Source organism: Fukomys damarensis, unplaced genomic scaffold (assembly GCF_012274545.1).
Source record: "Fukomys damarensis isolate Sample0158 unplaced genomic scaffold, DMR_v1.0_HiC HiC_scaffold_5, whole genome shotgun sequence".
In the NCBI taxonomy this organism is placed as follows: domain Eukaryota; kingdom Metazoa; phylum Chordata; class Mammalia; order Rodentia; family Bathyergidae; genus Fukomys; species Fukomys damarensis.
This window is the reverse complement of record NW_022900917.1, coordinates 69,178,798-69,199,136: the sequence shown is the minus strand read 5'-3', so window position 1 is coordinate 69,199,136 and position 20,339 is coordinate 69,178,798.

The window sequence follows — 20,339 nt, the reverse complement described above, 5'->3', positions numbered from 1 at the left end:
AGACAGGAGGAGCTGGGCCGGCTGGGAAGGGCCCACAGCTCACCCTCAGAGTGCCCAAGGGGAGCCAGCTGGTGCAGCTGAAGCGCTCTGTCATCACATATGGCTCGCAATATCACCATCTTTTGGCGAAAAGAGAGACTACATGCTGCAGAAGGGAAACCAACAATAATCCAACACAGAGCGCTCCAGATTGCAGTAGAAGGCTCACTGCAAGGCTTGGGTTCCACGTGGGTTCAAGACCAGCCTGAACTACACAGCCAGACCCTATCTCAAAAGCAAACGTAAAATGTAGGTGCATGGGGTCTAATGACCCACAACCACCTCTCTGTTCTGCCAGCAGCAAACTAACAGATGAGCTCTGCCCCTCTTCACAGAGGCTCTGAATTCAGAACGCTGTCCAGTGTGTTGCCGTCACACTGGCCCCTGGCAGAGATCTGAGAGCCTGTGAACGGAGCCCGCGGGACTAGGGGTTTGCTGCACCACCTCCCTTCTGGTTGTGTCATCAAATCCCTCTGCCCCAAGGAGGGAAGAGGCTGGGAATAGCTCAGAAAAGAAACACTGCAGCACCTGCAACCTGCTGAATTTTGCCAGTCTCGAATGACACTTGCAAAGACAAAAATAGAACTAATATCTCATGATTGTTTTCAAAGACTTCTAGGGACCACACAGTGAACTCTTGGGTCTTTTAACACCAATTGGCTTCTTATAGTTTCTGCTCTTTGCCTGGGGTAGACCTCTACAAGCACTGTCTGCACCACCGCTGCTCGAAATGGTGGAAACACATCAGGAACCCTGAACTCACACAGCCCCATTCCCAGGGGACTGCTTTCTAAACTGTCGCTGGTGCCCACACAGGAAGTGTCCTTCAGCAATCAAGTCTGAAGGAATGATCTGAAGCCCGAGAGACAGCACAGTGCTGTCTGCTGATTCTTATGATAGACTAGTGCTGACCTTCTCTCATTCTAGCTCTGAAAATCAGTCATTCCGGACTCTTCCCTTGTCACTCTGCTCTGGTCCCACCCATGACTTCCTCTGAATACTGATGACCCCAGCCCCAGTCTTTGCTCTGCCTCTCTGGGGACAGGATTTAATGGCATCACAATCTTCCTGTATCTGTTAGGACTGCAGTCATTCCGTCATCAGAAAGCCCGAGGAAGCTCCTGATTTAAGCAAGCAGGGCTCTCTCTTGCTCATGACTCAGGTAACCTGGAGGTAAATGGCTACTGCCATTCATTCAGTAGCTTGATAATGTAAAGGCCACAATCAAGGCTGTTTTTCCAACTTTTTCTCCTGCTTAATACTTCAAGGTTTCATGCAGCTGCTGAGTATGAGGGAGGAGGAGAGAAGACAGAGACCTTGCTGTCCATTTCCACCTCATGAGGAATGCACAGAGCACCCAGAAGATTCAAAAGCCAGAGTAGAACCATCTTCGCTGCTAGGCATTCAGGGTGCTATCAGGTGCCACTCCTGTGGAGAAGGTGTCCCCCCTCTGGGCTCCCTTATACCTAACAGTATGATTTCTGCTTCTCTTTGAACACTGTTGGCTCCCAAACCTCAGTCTTCACCCTGCCCTCTCTGAAGGACTCTGTCTAATGGTGTCATGACCTTTCTGTATCAGGAACACATTCAGTCTATCAGGAAGGTTGATGTAGTAAGCAGAGCTTTGTCTTGACCACACATCCAATAGTCTACAAGCGAGTGGCAGCCGACATCCATTCAGTAGCTCAAAAGCACACAGGTCAGCACTAGGCTTCCCCTCAGCTCTTGGAGGAGGACCTGCGCTATACCCTCTTCCCTGCCCAGGTCTGAATTGACTGAGAAATAACAGAAGCGTCACAACTTACAGAACGCATCATGTTTTTTCCTGATAAAAATGAAACTGGAGAGTAAGAGAGGACAGAGCACGTGCTGGGTGTGAAAAGGGAAACCTGTCCCACATGTGGGTGTGGGGAGTGGCATTTTCCTCCTCTCTGTGTACAGAACTTTACCACTCACCATGTTATTTTACAGCTGTGTCTCTGCTCTGTCTCCCTCACTCTCAAACACAGTTTACCTTGCTAGGGGTCATTTCTGTATAACACTCAGGTGACCTTCCTGAAACCACCCCCAGGTAATCATGCCCCCCCACCCCATCTTCTAGTTGCTCAGGAGAAAAAGGGTCTTGCATCTTAGCAAGTCAAACACACCCTCGCCTGGTCCCACCCACCTCACCACCAGACACCTTCCCTGAACCGACCACACCTTGCCTGGCCTCTTCCTCTCCACACCTGCTTCTCCTTTGGCCTGAGGCAGGCAGCCCTTTCAATTCTTCTTTCCATATACAAACCCATACTCCTGTAAGTCTAAATTTCCCTTCTCCATGAAGCCTTCTGCTGACACTGGCCCCAGTGCAGAGAGTACTCATTCGAATCTTCAGTGATTTTCTGAAATGCAATAGAAGCTCAAAAAAATGAATGAAAGCATTATTGAATAAATATGTGAATGAAGGAATTACTAATAACTCTACAAAGCCAAGTAGGTTGTATATTTCTCACAGGCAGTAGCCATTCCTTATACTTTTAGGGCATACATACGGATCTCCACTAATGATCTAGGGTATAACAAGAGTTCAGTGAAAGCTTGCAGAGTCGAGGCATTATGTGAATGAACCTGTGAATGGATGAATGGATGAATTTTTGGATGGATGATGGGTGGACGATAGATGGATGGTTAGACACAGATTCATTTGCATAACTACATTATACATTTCTTACAAGCGAAAATCATGCCTTTATACCTTTCTGTATCTCACGATCAACAAACATAATGCTGATGATGACAACTTCACCAACCATGGTAATGACCACCAAGAAATCAGCAGGCCATCGTTCCTTCTCTCCCAGATGTACCGAGCATCTGAGAATGTTCTCCAGTCCCCCTGAGCTTTTCAGAGAAACAAATGACATCATGTTAGAGCAACATTTTGCAAACATGAAGTGCTCCACAAATGAATTTCAGCCCCTGGGGAAGTCCCTGGCTTTGAAAGGAAGTGGCTGTCTATCCACTTTAGCAGAGACTTGTACTCTGGGATGCACCTGGGGCCAGACCTTGTCAACCACCAAAAGACTTCAGAGCAAGAAAATATTCTGCCAGAGCAAGAATATTGGCTACTTCAAAGTTGCTGGCATCCTGACTCCCTGGACCTGCGGCCTGGCTGCACCTTATCTGGCCCTTTCATTGGAACAAGCCATTAGGGCACACTTGCTGCTAGGAAACAAGGCCTCTTGCTTCTGCAACCTGGGCACTGGCCTCCCTGTGCACTTGCACTGACCAGGAGGGCATCTGTGTGGTCTCTGACAGAGACTGGGGTGCAGTCCCACAGCTCCAGCACTGACCAGTTATGCTACGGAACCCTAAAAGGTCCTTCACTCTCCGGCCTCCGAGTCCCTTGAGGTCACAGTCCCCAGGGAGCAGGGGAATGTTCTCTGCATCTCTCAAGTTAATGCCACGAAATTACTTTCTTTCCTTGGGCTCTCAGTTCCTCTGTGCTGTGTGTAGGCCATTTCGATATAGCAGGCTTCAGGGTTTTGTATTGCTTTGCCCCACCCCCCAAGAGAACATGGCTCTGTCCTCCTGGGCTCTCAGGATGCGCTGATCACCTTGTTTATAATCATGCCCACTGCTTGGGGTGCCCTTTGCTGTTTTATTTTCATCCATAGCATTTCAGCTTCTAACATACTATGTAACTTTCTCACTTTAGTTATTGTTCTCTCTTTTTACTCCATATGGTAGAAAGTTCTGGGATGGCAGGGGTTTCCATTTGTTCTGTTCCTTGTTCTAAATGATGCCTGGCAAGTAGTAGGGGCTCAGAAGTATGAATAAATGAAGGATGCCCTGCTGAGCATCTACCATGTGTCTAGGCTGTGCAGGGATAAAGATGATACCTTTGTATTCGTTAGAATCCCCTGGAGGAGCAGAGTCAATATAAAATGCATGTGTGATTATGCACAGGGCTTCATCAGGCAGGCTAACAGTGGCCACCTGCAGATCACAGGTGGGAGAATCCAAAGCAGCCATGGCATGCTGGAGAGCGGGAGGATCCAGTAGCAGCTGAGGGCTGAAGGCCCAGAAGCTCATTGAGCCATCACCGGAAGAGAGACCAACATCCAAAGCCAATGGCAATGTCCAGAGTGCTCCCAATCAAAGGAGACCTCCTCCTCTTCTCTCTTTGCATCCTACCCAAGAATAAAAAGGTTACGCTTCTGCCCTCTGTGTCGGTCATCCACAGACACACCCAGAACTTTACTAATCTGCTGGGCAGTTCTCACCCAAGATGACACATCACAGTGCATGATCATAGCTCTTGACGTGTTAGCCACCTAGTAGGAAAGAAAAATGAGAGAAAATAAAACCATTGATGGGTAAAACAGGGGCACAAATGGAGGGATGATGCATATGCCCCAGAGTAAGCATCAGAAGAACTCACTCACCACTGTAAGAGGACAGGAGTCAGAGGCTTCCTGTGAGCCTGGTCATGCTCTGAGCTAAGCAGGTAATTGGCATTTCCCAGGAGAGCTGGGCAGGCTGTTCCAAGGGAGAATGCCTATTCTACAAAACACCAAAGGAAGATTTGTTTTCTGGAAATGCTCCTTTATGAGTAGAAGTGTGTAACTCCCTGTGTATTTAAGTGGATGAATAAATAAATTAAACAAAATGAAGCCATCTAAGGTGTCATCGCCCTCTGCTACTCTGTCTGTGGTTCCATGAGGCACAAACAAAGTCCTCTTTCTGACAAAAAAAAAAAAAATGCCTTACCAACTTCCGGGAATGGAAAGTCTCTCCCACTGCCTGAGGTTCCATAACTGCATAACTGTCCAGAACTAAGCAGACAGTGGGGAAATGAGCAGAAGAAAAGATATGCTACATACATCTGTGAACCTTGAGGGAAAGTACACCCTAAAGAATAGTGAGATAGGAGCCCTCCTCAGCAGAGAGGCTGTAGAAGCAGGGGAGAAAGTAAATGGCCTGAAGAAAGGGTGCGTGGGCCCTTGGAGGACGGACGGGAGACAGCAGGGGCGCCATGTCCACTCTGACGTGACTTCAGGCTCCTCTCCTGCCATAGACTTGCCTTCCTGGTGGTCAGACTAATGACAACCGTTTCTCACGTACCTTGGGCTCACACTAACCAATATTCCAAAGCGGCATATTTTGGGTGGCACATCCTGAACTTCTTCACCCCAAAAGGAAAGTCGACTGTTGTTCCTGGATGAAGGGATTCTCACAGAAGCTTCGGTTACAATGCACATTTTCAGAGGAAGTTGATGCTTTGGGTTGCCGGAACAGACTGTTTTATTAAAGACTGTAATTGACACCTGGAAATGAATAAAATGCAGAGGAAGGAGAACAGACAGGGAAATCTGATGGAGGCAGCAAAGATTCAGCGAAGAGGCCAGCAAAACCAAGCTCATTTGTCAAGACCGGCTCATGCCTGCTTAGAAATGACCCACAGGCTGAGAATGCTTTTTGCATTTTTAAATCACTAGGGGAAAAATAAAGTCAACAACACTACTCTGTGACACATGAGATCACGCAACATTCCAGTGCCCGTTCCTGTCTGCGAGGCCACAGTGCACTGCTTGCCCATACAGGCAGAGCTGCGGAACTGCAGCGGGCTACGTGGCCGTGGGCCAAAGCACCTGCCACCTGGCCGAAGCACCTGTCACCTGGCTGTGGACGGGAAAAGTTCGCAGAATTGAATCGTGGGGCTCAAGCCCAACGCAAACTAGAATCACCCGCTGGGTTCTACAATCTCTCTGTGCCTGGGTTCGACTCCCAGAGATTCAAACGCTGCCCAAAGGCAGGTGCATTCACAGTCAGCACAGCAGCCTTCGGCACAGAAGCAGCAGCGAGGGCACACCCGCAACTCGCAGGCAGGCAGCTAGCAGCGATTACCCTTGGTAACCACGACGACACGCGCATCAGTAAAAAGCGGCCTGGTGGCATGGGGCTGGGACTTTTCCCAGCCACATCCAAGCTACCCGCCGCGGGGTCACGAGGAGCAGATCCCGAGGAGTCCACTGATGGCGAGACCTCGCGCGTGCAGAGCAGTGACCAGCCGGATCCCCGCTCCGGGAATGCTGCGGGCCAGGCGCTAGGTCCTCCTGGTACATAAGAGCGGCTGGCCGATCAAGGGTGGAGGAGGAGGCAGGGAAGGCGGCCTCCTACAGAAGTGCGCCTCAGTCCAGAGCACGCGTGGGCCGACTGGAGGCTTTCTGTCTTTGCCTCCGATTTCTACAAGACAATGACTAATACTGTCCGGAGGCTAATGTCTGCCCTTGTAACCCGGTATCTGGGATGTTCTGCCATTCCTCGGGAGGAGGTCGATGCATCAGCTCTCGTGTTATCAAATCTCCCGCTGTCACGTTGAGGTACATAAACCTGGTTTGTAACTTCCAGCCAATCGTGTCAGGAGGAAGGATTTAATAAAACGGCTGCTCAGCTGCCCGGAGAAAATGTCGCAAGCAGATGTTTCCTAAATCTTAAACAGCACTGGCCACACTCCTGGACCACTGAAACTGGCAACGGAAGGTGAGGTGCAAAGAGCTGGAGAGAAAAAGAGCCGGAGGGTGGGGAGACAGGCACTGCTGACAGCCTTCCGCCCCTTATGCAAGCAGTTGGGGAGGAATTAGATCTCTTCTGTGGCTGAAGTTTGGATTTTTTTCAATTTTTGTTTCTTTCTTTCTACCTGTTTGTAGTATATCATGGTCAAATTCCTTGTGGGGAATTGGTACTTGTACTTAACACATCTTAATTCTTTTTTATTTCCTTTTACCCTGCCCCCATCCCTTAATCCACTTCCCTTTTGCAACTATCCCTGTTTTCCATTATCTCTCTTTTATTTTGTCTTTATTTATATTTTTGGCTTATCATATAAGAGAAACCATGCACGATTTATGCTTGTGTCTCTAATTTAGTTCACTTGATATTTGTGGTCTCAAAGTTCATCCATTTTCCTATGAATGATTCATGTTTATCCTTCTTTATGACAGAATAGTACTCCATTGTGCGTAAAAATCACATTTTATATATCTGCTGATGGACACACAGATTGCTTCCAAAATTTAGCTATTATGAATTGTGCTGCTATAAACATGGGTACGTGCATATCATTGTAATATGATGTCTTTAACTTTTATGAGCAGATACGTAGAAGGGAAACAGTTGGGTCAAATTGAATTTCTAGTTTTGGTTTTTTGAGGAATCTCCACATTGATTTCCATATGGTTATTCTAGTTTCCATTCCTGCTAACAATGTAGAAGGCTTCCTTTTCCCCAGCAATCTCATAAGCATTTGCTGTCTTTTGATTTCTTCATGATGGTTATTCTTTCTAGAGTGAGATGAAATATGTGTTGTTTTAATTTGCCCTTTTCTAATGGCAACAATGCTGACCATTTCTCCATTCATTTTCTGGCCATATTTACTTCTTCCCCTGAGCAATGTCTGATTATTTCAGATTTTTTATTGGGTCTTTTATTTTGGAGTGTCTAATTTTTTGTAGTTCTTTATATATTCTAGATATTAGTCCTCAGTCCAAGGAACAGCTGGTAAAAATGTTTTCCCTTTCTGTAGGTGTCTCTTCACTCCTTTGGTTGTTTCCTTTGCTGTTTAGAAGATTTTTATATCATCCCAATTGTTGATTCTTGGTATTTTTTGCTGTGTAACTGGGGTTCTGTTCAGAAATTCCTTGACAGCACCTATGTCTATCAGAGTTTTAGCTACTTTATCTTCCAGGAGGTTAAAGTTTCTGTTTCAATATTTAGATGTTTAATCCATTTTGATTTCACTTTAGTACATGGTGAGAGATGCAGGTCTCAACTCGGTCTTCAATATGTGGATAGTCAGTTTTCCCGCATCATTTCTTAGAATTTGTCTTTCTTCCAGCTTATATTTTTGATTTTTTGTCAAAGATCAGGTAGCTGAATGTGCCTGGAATTGCTTCTACATCCTCTGTTCTGTTCTGTTGATACACATGTCTGCTTTTTTCTAATACCATACTGTTTTATCACTGTAGCTTTGTAATATAACTTGAAGTCCATGACTTTCATGCTTTTTGCTTTGCTCTTGTTGCTCAGGATTGCTTTTGCTGTTCTAGGTCTCTTCTGGTTTCATATGAATTTTAAGATCGTTTTCTCTAGTTCTGTGCTATTAGTATTTTGACTGGGATTGCATTAAATCTGTATATCAGTTTTGGAAGTATAGATATTTTGATTTGACTATATTAATTCTACCTATCCAGGAAGAGGGGATATCTTTCCATTTTCTGGTGTCCTCTTCAATCTCCTTTTTCAGAGTGCTGTAGTTTTCACTATAGAGAACTTTCACTACCTTGGTTAGATTAATTCCTAAAAATTAAATTTTTCTTGATGCTACTGTAAATGGTATTGATTTTCTAATTTCTTGGTGAATTCATAATTGGTTTACAGGAATGTTACTTATTTTGGTGTAGTGAAACTGTATCCTGCTGCATTGCTGAATTTGGTTATTAATCCTAGGAGTATTTTAGTGGAATTTTGGGGGGGTCTTCTATGTAGAGTTTTGTGTAAACTGAAAATAATGATAATTTGACTTCTTCCTTTTCTATAAATATTTATTTTATTTCTTGCTCTTGCCTGATTGCTCAGGTTAATGATGCTCAGGGGTAATAGTGGACATTCTTATCTTATTCTTGATTTTAGGACAGCTTTTGGCTTTTCCCCATTCTGTACAATGCTGGCCATTGTACTGTCATAAGTGGCTTTTATAGGATTGAAATAAGATCCTTCTATACCTATTTTATTCAGGGTTTTTATCATGAATGGGTGCTAGATTTTGTCAAAGGCTTTTTCTGTATCAGTTGAGACGATCATGTGATTCTTGCTTCTGTTTATTTGATGTATTACATTTATTGATTTGCATATGTTGAACCATCCCTGCCTGCATCCCTGCTACTAATTCTACTTGGTCATGGTATATGATCTTCTTGATGATTTGTTGCATTCTGTTTGACAGTATCTTGTTGAGGATTTTAGCATCTATGTTCATTAAATAGATTGGCCTGTAGTTCTCTTTTTTGGTTGGGTCCTTTTCTGGTTTTGGAAACAGGATAATGCTAGCTTCCAAGAATGATTTTGGCAGTACTCCTTCCCTTTTAATTTCATTAAAGAGTTTGAGGAGTATTTACATTAGTTCTTGCAGAATTCAGCAATGAATCCATTAGGACCTGGGCTTTTTTGTTGTTGCTGTTGTTTTGTTTTGTTTTGTTTTGTTTTGTTTTTAATTTTCTATTTTATTTGTACATGTTTACACTTCGTGTAGTTCACAATTGGGGAATAGTTAAATGAACATATTATAGCTTCTTTTATTTTAATCCACTTTTCCTTCCTTCCCCCTTCCCTTCCCCTCCCTGCCCTCCTCCTCCAGTTCCCCTGTACCATTTTTCATTCCTATTAATGTCATTTATCTTAGCTGTTGTTATGGCCTATAATATTTACCTTAATTAGCTATTAGGTTCCTGTAATTACATATCTTTATTCTACTTATTTTCCCTTCCACCTCACTCTTCACCCTTGTTCCCTTGAACCACTTTCCTATGCAAGATATCCATCCCCTTATACCTTTCTATCCATCTTTTATTATTTTCTTCGTATTTTACCTCACTCAAATGAAAGATACCTGGGCCGGGGATTGAGCTCAGTAGTGCTGCTGCCTGCCTCAAAAGTGAAAAGTCCTGAGTTCAATCCCCAGTGCCAAAAAAAGAGAGAGAGAGAGAGAGAGAGAGAGAGAGAGAGACAGACAGAGAGAGAGAGAGAGAGAGATACCCATGGTATTTAAGCTTGTTTGTCTGGTTTATTTCACTTAACATTATATTTTCCAGGTCAATCTATTTTCCTACAAACGCCTCAAATCTGTCCTTCTTTATAGCTGAGTAGTATTCCATTATGTAAAGACACCTTTATATTTCCTTTATCCAGTCGTCTGCTGATGAGTACACAGGCTGCTTCCAGGATTTAGCTGTTACAAACTGTGCTGCTATAAACAATGGCATGCATGTATCACTGCAGTAGGATGATATAGATTCTTTGGGGAAGATGCCTGCAGATGGATAGCTGCCTTATATGGAATTTCTAATTTCACTTCAGTTCTTTCAAATCTCCATACTTTAGTACCATAATGGTTGCACTAGTTTGCACTCCCACAAACAATGAAGAAGGGCTCCTTTTTCACCACAGCCACACCAGCATTTGTTATTGCTTGATTTCCTAATGATGGCCATTCTTTCCAGAGTAAGACAGAATCTTAGCGTTGTTTTAATTTGAATTTCTCTAATGGCCGACATGTTGAACATTTCCTCATATATTTGTTGGACATTTATATTTCTTCCTCAGTGAAGGGTTTTCTTTGCCCATTTTTTAACTAGGTCTTTAATTTTAGGTGGCTTTTTGTTGTTGTTGTTGTTGTTCTTTGTATATTCTAGGTATCAGTCCTCTGTCCAGGAAGTAGCAGGCAAATTTTTTCCCATTCTGTAAATTGTCTTTTCACTCTACTAATTGTTTTTGCTATAGAGAAGATTTTTAGTCTGATACAATCCTGTTTGTTGATTGTTGTTATTTCTTGTGCAAAATCCTTTCCTACACTTATGTATTCAAGCGCTTTACCTATTTTATCTTCCAGTAGTTTAATGTTTCTGTTTCAATGTTTAGATCTTTGATCCATTTTTATTATAATTTAGTATATGGCGAGAGATGAGTCCAGTTTCAGTCTTGTGCACACAGATAACCAGTTTACCAGCACCACTTGTTGAATAGACTACCTTTCTTCCAACATGGGCTTTTGTTAGTTGGTAGTTTCTTTGTTTTTACTTCTTCAGTTCCATGCCCTGTTATTAATTTTTTATGATTTTTACATCCTTTTGGTTCAGTTTTGATAATTTACATATGTCTAGAAGTTTATCCATCTCTTCTGAATTTCTCAATTTATTAGATTACAAATTCTCAAAGCAGTTACTAAGGATTTTCTGAATTTCAGCAGTGTCATTGTATTTTTGCTTTTTCCATTTCTAATTGCAGACTTGAGTCTTTTCTTGTCTTTGGAGGGGGCTGTATGCTTATTCTTTCAAAGAACAAGCTCTTTGATTCATTGATTATAAATTTTTTGTCTCATTTTCATCATTTCTGTTCTGATCTTCATAGTTTCTTCCTGTACCTGCTTTGGATTTGGATAGTTGTTTTTCTAGGGCTTTTGTGTGCATCATTGGGTTATTTATTTCAACTTGTTTTTTTGTTCTGATATGGAGATTCAAAGGTATAAACTCCTCTCTTAGGACTGGTTTTGTTGTTTCCCACAGATGCTGATATGCTTTTCTGACAGTATTGTTTGATTCTAAGAACTGTCTAACTTCTTTCTGGATTTCTTTTATGATCTATTGATTATGCAATACATACTGCCTAACTTCCATATTTTTTCATAATGTCTGAGGATTCTTTTGCTATTGATTTCTAGTTTAATTGCACTATATGATCTGATAGTATGCATGAAATAATTTCGATTCTTTACATTTCCTTAACCATGCTTTATGGGCTAGAATGTGATCTATTTTGGAGAAAGTCCCATATGCTGCTAAAAAAAATGTATATTCTGTTACTGTTAGGTGCAACTCTGCAAATACCTATTAAATCCATTTGTTCGAATGTTTGGTTCAACTTTGCTATTTCTTTGTTGACTCGTCTTGTTGATCTATTTGTGATGTGTTTATAATTGGTGTTTACCTGATCTTTGATGCCCAGTGGTGTTTGTTTTATGAAGTCAGGTACACTGGTGTTTGTACATATATGTTGAACACATGTGTTCATAACTCAGGGTTTTTTGTTGTTTGATGGTACTGGGAATTGAACCTAGGGCCTATGGCACACTAGGCAAGTGCTCTACCCACAGAGCTATCTCCCCAGCCCAAATGTTTATAATTGTTGTCTTTTCCCATTGAATAGTTTCCTTAACTAGTATGTAGTGGCCTTCTTTTCCTCACCTGATGAGTTCTGGTTTGAAGTCCACTTTGTCTGAAATTATAATAACTACTCTTTTTTCCAGGTTCCTATTGTATGGAATATTGTTTTCTGTCCTTCACTTTTCAGTCTGTGAATTTCTTTTTGGATTAAATGCATTTCTCATACATGGCATATCATTGGATTTGTTTTTTGATGCAGTCTGCCAATCTGTGTCTTTTGACTGGAGAATTGAAACCATTCAAATTAAGAGTTATTACTGAAAGGTAATGACCCCTGTCATTGCATTATTTTCCTGTTGCTGCTTGCCTGCTCTTCCTCCACTTAACTGTTCACCCTACCTGGTGTATATTCACCTTTTAGACTTTTTGGCACTATTGGCTTTATTGTCTCTTTCTAGGATGCCATTGAGAAGTTTTGGAGTTTGGGTAGAATTATCATAAATTTCCTGAGGTGCTCATTATCATAGAAATGCCATATTTCTCCATCAATATGGAAAGGTACTTTTGTAGAATATAGAAGCCTGGATTTTATGTTGTTTTCCTTTAGGGCTTAAAACACTTCAAGATTTCCTGCCTTTGAAGGTTTATGTTAGAAATCTGCTATACCTCTAATGGGTTTTTCTTTATAATTCATTCTTTTCATTGCTTTTCTCTAATAGCTTTTAAGATTCTATCCCTGTGTTAGACTTTGACTATGATGTGTCATGGAAAGGATCTTTTTGCTGTGGTTATTTGGAGTCCTATATACCACATTTATCTGTATATTTGATTCTTCTATTGCAGTTGGAAATATTTCTGCTATTATTTTTGTGTATGACTTCTTTATGACATTTGTACTGTCTTCTCATTTTTAATTAATTGCAAATAGCTCTAGATTAATATTGTGTTATCTAGCATCTGTTGAATCCATTTCTCATATTCTCTTGGGGTTTTTTTGTTTTTGTTTTTTTTTGGGGGGGTTTCAGCTTTAATTGAGTTTATTGGTACATTGTAGGGATACAGTACAGTTACATTCATTGTTGGGATCTTGTACCTCCACATCTCTTGTTACTTTTAAAGTATCTCAGACAGCAGTCCTGTCTTCTACTTCTAATACTCTGTCCTCACTCTGATCACCTCTGCTGCCCAAAGTTTCAAGAGAAATTTTAATCTCCTGGATTTCTGTTTGAAACCTCATGGACTCTAAGTCTTTGATAAACTGATCATTCATGTTTTGTATTGTTTTGTTCAGCTCAGCTAGCTTTTCATTAGCATCTTCTGTGAACTTCCTGATAATTTCATTTACTACATCTATTATCTGTTTAATTATAGTTGCTTTGAATTTGCCAACTGCCTTATGATCTGTTATTTAATCTCCTGTTGACTTTTCAAAAAATTTGGTTGTGTGGCTTTTGCTTTCCTCCCTCTCTATGCAGTATGGATCAGTTTAGGAGTATGTGGGGGTTCTGAGAGTCATTCTCCTTGCTCACATTGGTAGATGGGGAAGGCAATCAGACTTCCTATCTGTGCTGGATGTATGCAGCAGGGCAAAGCTTCAAGCAGCCTGTTGCACTTAATGCTGCCACTTTCAGACCTAAGCAGTTTCTGAGTGTGACACAAGCCAGCCTGGGTTCTCACCATGGAGGATGGGAGCTGTGTCCTTCCTGGCCTGAGCTTAAACTGCTTGGAAGTTCTACATCTAGTTCATACCCTCCCCATCCTTATCTCTCACCAAGTCATTGTGGGATGGTTACACTAGGAAGTAACACTAGGAAATAACCTGAAGTGAGGTTATTTTTTTAGTTGTTCTAAGTCTCAGCCTTCAATAATCAACAACTTCCCAAAATGGTGCTTGATGGAGCATTCTCTGGTAATATGGCAGGCACTGCACTGAATTCCCTCTCTGGCTATTGCCTGCTGTGTGGAAAGAATCACCTTGGAGAAAAAGCTCACACTTCTTTTTTAGTTTGCAATAGCCATGGGTTCCTCCTGGGGCCAGCACCTCCATCTAGTCCACCATTTCTCCCTGGAACTCCCAAGACTAGGGGCTTACCTTGTGTGTCTCATGACTCATTTTTTTATGTGTTGATTTGGGTAGGCTGTGGCACCCAGATATTTGGCCAAACACCAGTCTATATGTTGCTGTGCAGGTGTGTTTCAAATGAGATGAACATTTGCATCAGTCGACTCTGCATAAATTATAGCATTTTCTATAATATGAATGGGCTTCATCAATCAGGTTATGGACTTAAGAGAAAACAGACTGAGGTGCCCTAGTTAAGAGAGAATTCTGCTCAGAAATGGCCTCTGGACTCAAGCTGTAATGCCAGCTCTTCCCTGGGTCTCCAGCCTGCCAACATGCCTAATGAGTTTGGGCTTGCCAGCTTCCACAGTTGTGCAAACCAATTCCTTAAAATAAATTGATAGATCGATAGAGCAAATTATAGTTTGCATATTTTTGTCACCTTTAAAATTCATGTTAAGGCTGGGAATTTAGCTCGTTGGTGCTCTTGCCAGCCTTACAAGCGCTAAGTCCTGAGTTTGATCCCTGGTACTAAAAATAAAATAAAATTCATGTTAAACTTTAATTCCAATGTGACAGTATTGTGTGGTACGCACTTAAAGAAGTTCTTGACATGTGAAGACTCTGCTTACATGTCCTTAGAAGAAGACTTTGTGGAAAGAATTTCCCTCTTTTGTCCTTCTTCCTTCTCCCATATGAGGACACAGTGAGAAGGCCCTCACCAGGTATCAAATGTGCCACCTGGACTTTGGACTTCCCAACCTCAAGGACTATGAGAAAATAAATGTCTGTTCCTTATAAATTATCCACTCTTGGGTATTTGTTATAGCAGCAGGGGGTGAGGATACACACACACACACACACACACACACACACCACACACACACACACACACACCACACACACACACACACACACCACACACACACACACACACACCACACACACACACACACACACCACACACACACACACACACACCACACACACACACACACACACCACACACACACACACACACACCACACACACACACACACACACCACACACACACACACACACACCACACACACACACACACACACCACACACACACACACACACACCACACACACACACACACACACCACACACACACACACACACACACACACACCACACACACACATACACACACACAATTGGTTCTGCTACTCTGGAGAGTCCTACTGATACAGTGTCTCACATAAAATGATTTATTAAGCAAGCATCCACTAATACAAAAGCAGAAGCAATCCATGCAATCTGACCTATCAGCTGAATGAAAGCTCAGGTCTCTATCCATCATGTAACCATTCTGCATGCCAAAATAAAAATAATGTCCTAAAAGTCAGGGTATTTTTTTTCCAGTACTAGGAATTACACCTGGGGCCTCACACATGGTAGGCAAGTTCTGTACAACTGAGCTATACTCCCAGACCTGACTTGTTCTTCTAATTGGAATCAGGCAACCAGAATCTTCGGCCCAACTGTGAGAGGAAATGTTAGACCTCAAGAACTGGACACCAGCCCTAATGGTGCAGACTCTAGGGCTTGCTGCATTCTTCAACCTCCTCCTTATAAGTGTGAGGATTTTCTTTAAAATGTTTAACTCAATGAATATACTGTGTGAAAGGCACTAATTTTGCCAGTATGAGTCCCTTTCTACACCCATTACACTAATTAATAACCCATCTATGTCACCAATGAAAACCGTTTCTTAACTCATTGCACTAATTAACAAAGTCCCTGGTACCAATAAAAGAAAAAGTAGCAAAAGAAATGATCATAGCCATTTCTAGAATGTGAGCTTTCTGATTAGATTACTTGCAGTCCACTCCCAGGAGACAACTTCCTGATTTATTGGTAAACGAATACACCTAGGGTGTGGTTTAAACTAATTGGTGCATATATTAAATCACGCTGTGATGCTGAAGTGTCTAAAAGGAAATTACAGACATTATAACTGTGGGGCATGAGGAATTTCACATCTCTAAACCCATTTTAATCTGCTTTAAGCCACTGGCCTACTTGGTGGCAAGGAATTCAATCCCAGACCCCACTGAGATCGTCTTCTCAGGCCCTTAGGTGAGGTCACATGAGGCTCCCAGCAGTCTTATGTACATCCAAACAAGCCCCACCAGCCTCTCCTCTGCATGGTTTCTCTGATGAGCTCAGCACGTGAGACCAGCTCAAGCCTCGCTTCAGGGACCTTTGCCAAGATTGGAGGACCAAAGCCTCGGTCCTATCTCTAGGTCTACTGCATGGTGACCCAGAGACATACAGCCTGTAATGAAACTTTCAAACTTTCCTCACTTGCTGAACCTCCCTCCATCCTGAGGAGGAGGACCCAACAATGGGGTGTGGCAGCTGTGAAGCACTGGAAGAATAGGTTGAATCCTTAAGTCTTAGACCAGGATAGAGAGGAGAAAGACAGCAGTTCTGTGTCTGAGCCAAGAAAGGATCATGTGGGCTTTTGGGGAAAGGGCTGAATCCAGGAAGTCTTCCCGAAGTGGTAAATCAAGCAGGGCTGAAGTGGGGGTCTGTGGAGAAGAGGGGGTCCGCTGTGAGTTAATGAAAACAGGGATGGGAAATGCATTTCCAGAGGCTGGGGGCTGGCTGGAGTCTCCTTCCTGTAGGTTAAAGGCCTCCCCACTTTGTTTCCAGCAGGTGGCGCCACTGAGAAGACAAAGCCTAACTGCAGTTAGCACCATCACTGCATGCTTAGCTCTCCAGATGTCAGGAGCTACCCAGCCTGCTGGAGAAATTGGCTGCTCCTCCCCTGCCAGGGACCATCACAGCCTGGCTGCTGCTCTGTCTTGGCTACCAGAGACTCTGGACATGGCCTTGAGACCCCTCCCAGTGTCTTCATGTGCCACACGAGTTGGGTTACAGTGGGTCTGTGAAAAAAAACCTCTGGCTGACTCAAAATTAATATGTCTGAGTTTTCACTGACCTTGTAAATCATATTTTTCCTTCCTGCCAACCCACCTGTGCCTGCTTGCACACCGACTCTGGGTGGAATGGCCTTGAGCTCATGGTAGGAATTTCTCATCGGCAGTGGAAAAGCCCAGTGGCATCTGAAGGTCCAATTTGGCCTTTGCCTGACATTGCATGGTGCTGCTTGCTCTGCAGCCACAGAGAGATCCAACGCTGGCCCTGCAGTGACTCTGACCATGGGAAAAGAGAAGTCAAACAAGGCTCGAAATAGCTTCTCACATTCCTCACACCTGTCCCTACACCCACTCTGCCCAGGGTGCAGCAGGGGCACAGTTAGGATTCCTCTCTCTGTACCTCTGTTGCCCGTCACTACACCAGTACCAACTATACTCCTGCTCTGTGCAAGATTAACAGGGCCGCAAGCCAGGTAGGGCTTCCCCACATGGCCTCCTCCAGGCTGCCACACATTGATTGTATGCACCAACTTGGCTGAGCCATGATACACAGACATGTGGTTTAACACCAGCCCGGAGGTCTTGGTGCAGGTGTTTTACAGATGAAATGAACATCTCGATTTTGAGTAAAGCACAATATGCTCCATAATGCAGGTGGGACTCATCCATCAGTGGAAGGAAGGCCATGAGAGAAAACCAACGGAGATTCCCCTGAGAGCTTCTGCCTGGAGACAGTCTTTGGAAACCAGCTCTTGCCAGCTCCACAACCACATCTCTCTCTTTCCCTCCCCCTCTGCCTCCCCTTCCCCCCTCTGTTCCTGTAGCGAGCACTTACTACTACAACTTGCAAGACACAATTTTTGAGCATGAGATGAGCCACCTTTCTCTGCTTTATAAGATAGATTGTTGCTTTTTGCATCATTCAGAAGTAGAAGAGGAACCACAGGATATAATAAAATGGAGGAAAGGGAGAATGTTTTTAAAAGGAAGAGGCTTACTTCCAAGAAAGGCCCACATCAGCCAGGGTCTTCCAGGAAGCAAAGGCTACAACAGCTCCAGGGAGAGATTTCTTGGAAGAAAGCCTGCAGGAGTTGAAGGATGGCGGGAGAAAGCTAGAAGGTTAGGGCTAAAGGGGTCCAAAGTCCTCGCGTTTTTCTGGAGTTTAGACATAATGTTAACTTATATTTATGTAGGCTAAAATTAAAGGCATGAACTAAGAGATTAGAAATATAAAATGGTTTCCAGAGGGTTAGAGGGGAAAGGGAAAAATTAAAGGAAATGCAATCAAACTAAAAGACAGGAAAAGGGATATAGTAGACACCTGTTCCCAAGGGGGACATATTTCTACACCCCACTGAATACCTGAACCCTGTGTATACTGTTTCTTCCTATACAAGCACAACTGTGGTAAAGTTTAATTTATGAATTAGGCTAAAATACCTAATGAGATAGAATAATTATCAGAATACACTGTAATAAAATTGCCACCACTGTTACTTTTGCACTTTGAGGTTCTCATTAAATAACTGTTACTCACTGGAAACAGACAGGGCACCAGCATGACAGTGGGCCTCATAAGTGAGATTTCTAATGCCTGGTGGGTGGGTAGCACACATAGCCCACGTACATGAGACAAAGACAAGAGTCACATCCCGACTGAGACTGAGATGAGCAGGACAGTGCAAGGATTTATCATGCTATTCAGCAAGCAATTTAAATCTTAGGAATTGCTTGTTTTGGGAATATTTCCATTTAATATTTTCGGACCATGTTTGACCATGAGTAACTAAAACTGCAGAAAGCAAGACCTCAGATAAATGGGGTTTACTATATAGGAAAGAAACAAAAACACCACATATAAAGTACAAAATAAAGTGAAAGGACCAAATTCAAATACATCAGTATCCAAAATAAGTGTAGACTTAACTATCCAGGTAAAGGCAAAATGATGGTCAGGTCAGGCAAGGACGTGTTTCAGATGTGCAGGGAACCTGCGACTACACCAGAGAGCAAAGAACTGACCAGAGGCTTGAGAGTTTTCCCTCAAGACTCAGGAGTCCCTGAAGAGACTCCCACAACCAAAGCAGGGAGCATCTGAGCATCAGAAGGGCAACCACAGTGGTTAGAAAGACAGAAAAGAAATATTCACAACATCAAAGCACATAAAATCTATTAGCAAATAAATGCAATGAAGTGAAAGGTCATAAATGTCACAACAGTAGTAATTTTCAATGCTAAATTTTTAGATACTTTAAGGAAATCAACTTCTTTAAGAAAAACTTGCAAATAAAAGAAGAAAAAATACAGACACTTCCTATGCAAACAATCTGTCAGGGAAACCAAATAATTAACAGGGAAAGTTTCTCCTTATTAAAGAACCCACCTATTAAATGAAGAAGGGTCTGCCATTAGAATTACAGGAGAAGGAACATAGAATCACTGTTTTGCAATCCTACTAAAAGGCTAGATCCAGTCTGACAGTCGAGAGACTTTCTTAAAAGTCCAGAGAGTGTTCTAGGTTTCACAGGCCAACGGTCTCAGTGACAACTATTCACCCCTGCCACTGTAGCTCAAGAGAAGCCATAGGTTAAACAAATGAGTAGCCACGACTGTGTTCCAATAAAACTTTATTTACAAAAAGACAGGCAGTGACTGACTCATAGGCCATCATAGTTTGCTGAGCCCTGATCTAGATAGTGATCATCTATGTTTGATAATGTTATAAAAAGACAGACAGTTATACTGACCACACACTCTTGGGTATAATAAAAGTCACTTAAAGACAAAAAGCAAAGAAAATCATATTTGAACTTTCATTCAATTTTTAAAATTATTTTGCTATTTCTCATAGGAATACATAAAACATATTACGAATACCTAATATACCCAGCAGTACCTATAGCAAATTAAACCTGAACATTTTGCCAAGTTTCTATCAGATTTTTTTTAGGGAACAAAAGCTTGCAAAGACAACTGTGAGCTTTCTGCAGATATTTTTAAATGTATTTCTAAAGATCAAAGAGTGAATCAAAATGCAAATTAGAAAATATTTAGAGTGAAATTATAACAAAACCACTGTATCAAATTTACAGAACTTACCTATGGTAGTGGTCAGAGGAAAAGTACAGCCTTTAATATTATACTGAAAAATTCTGCTGCCTGCCTCACAAGGACAAGGACCCAGGTTCGATCCCCAGGACCTGTATTTCTAAAGATCAAAGAGTGAATCAAAATGCAAATTAGAAAATATTTAGAGTGAAATTATAACAAAACCACTGTATCAAATTTACAGAACTTACCTATGGTAGTGGTCAGAGGAAAAGTACAGCCTTTAATATTATACTGAAAAATTCTGCTGCCTGCCTCACAAGGACAAGGACCCAGGTTCGATCCCCAGGACCCCA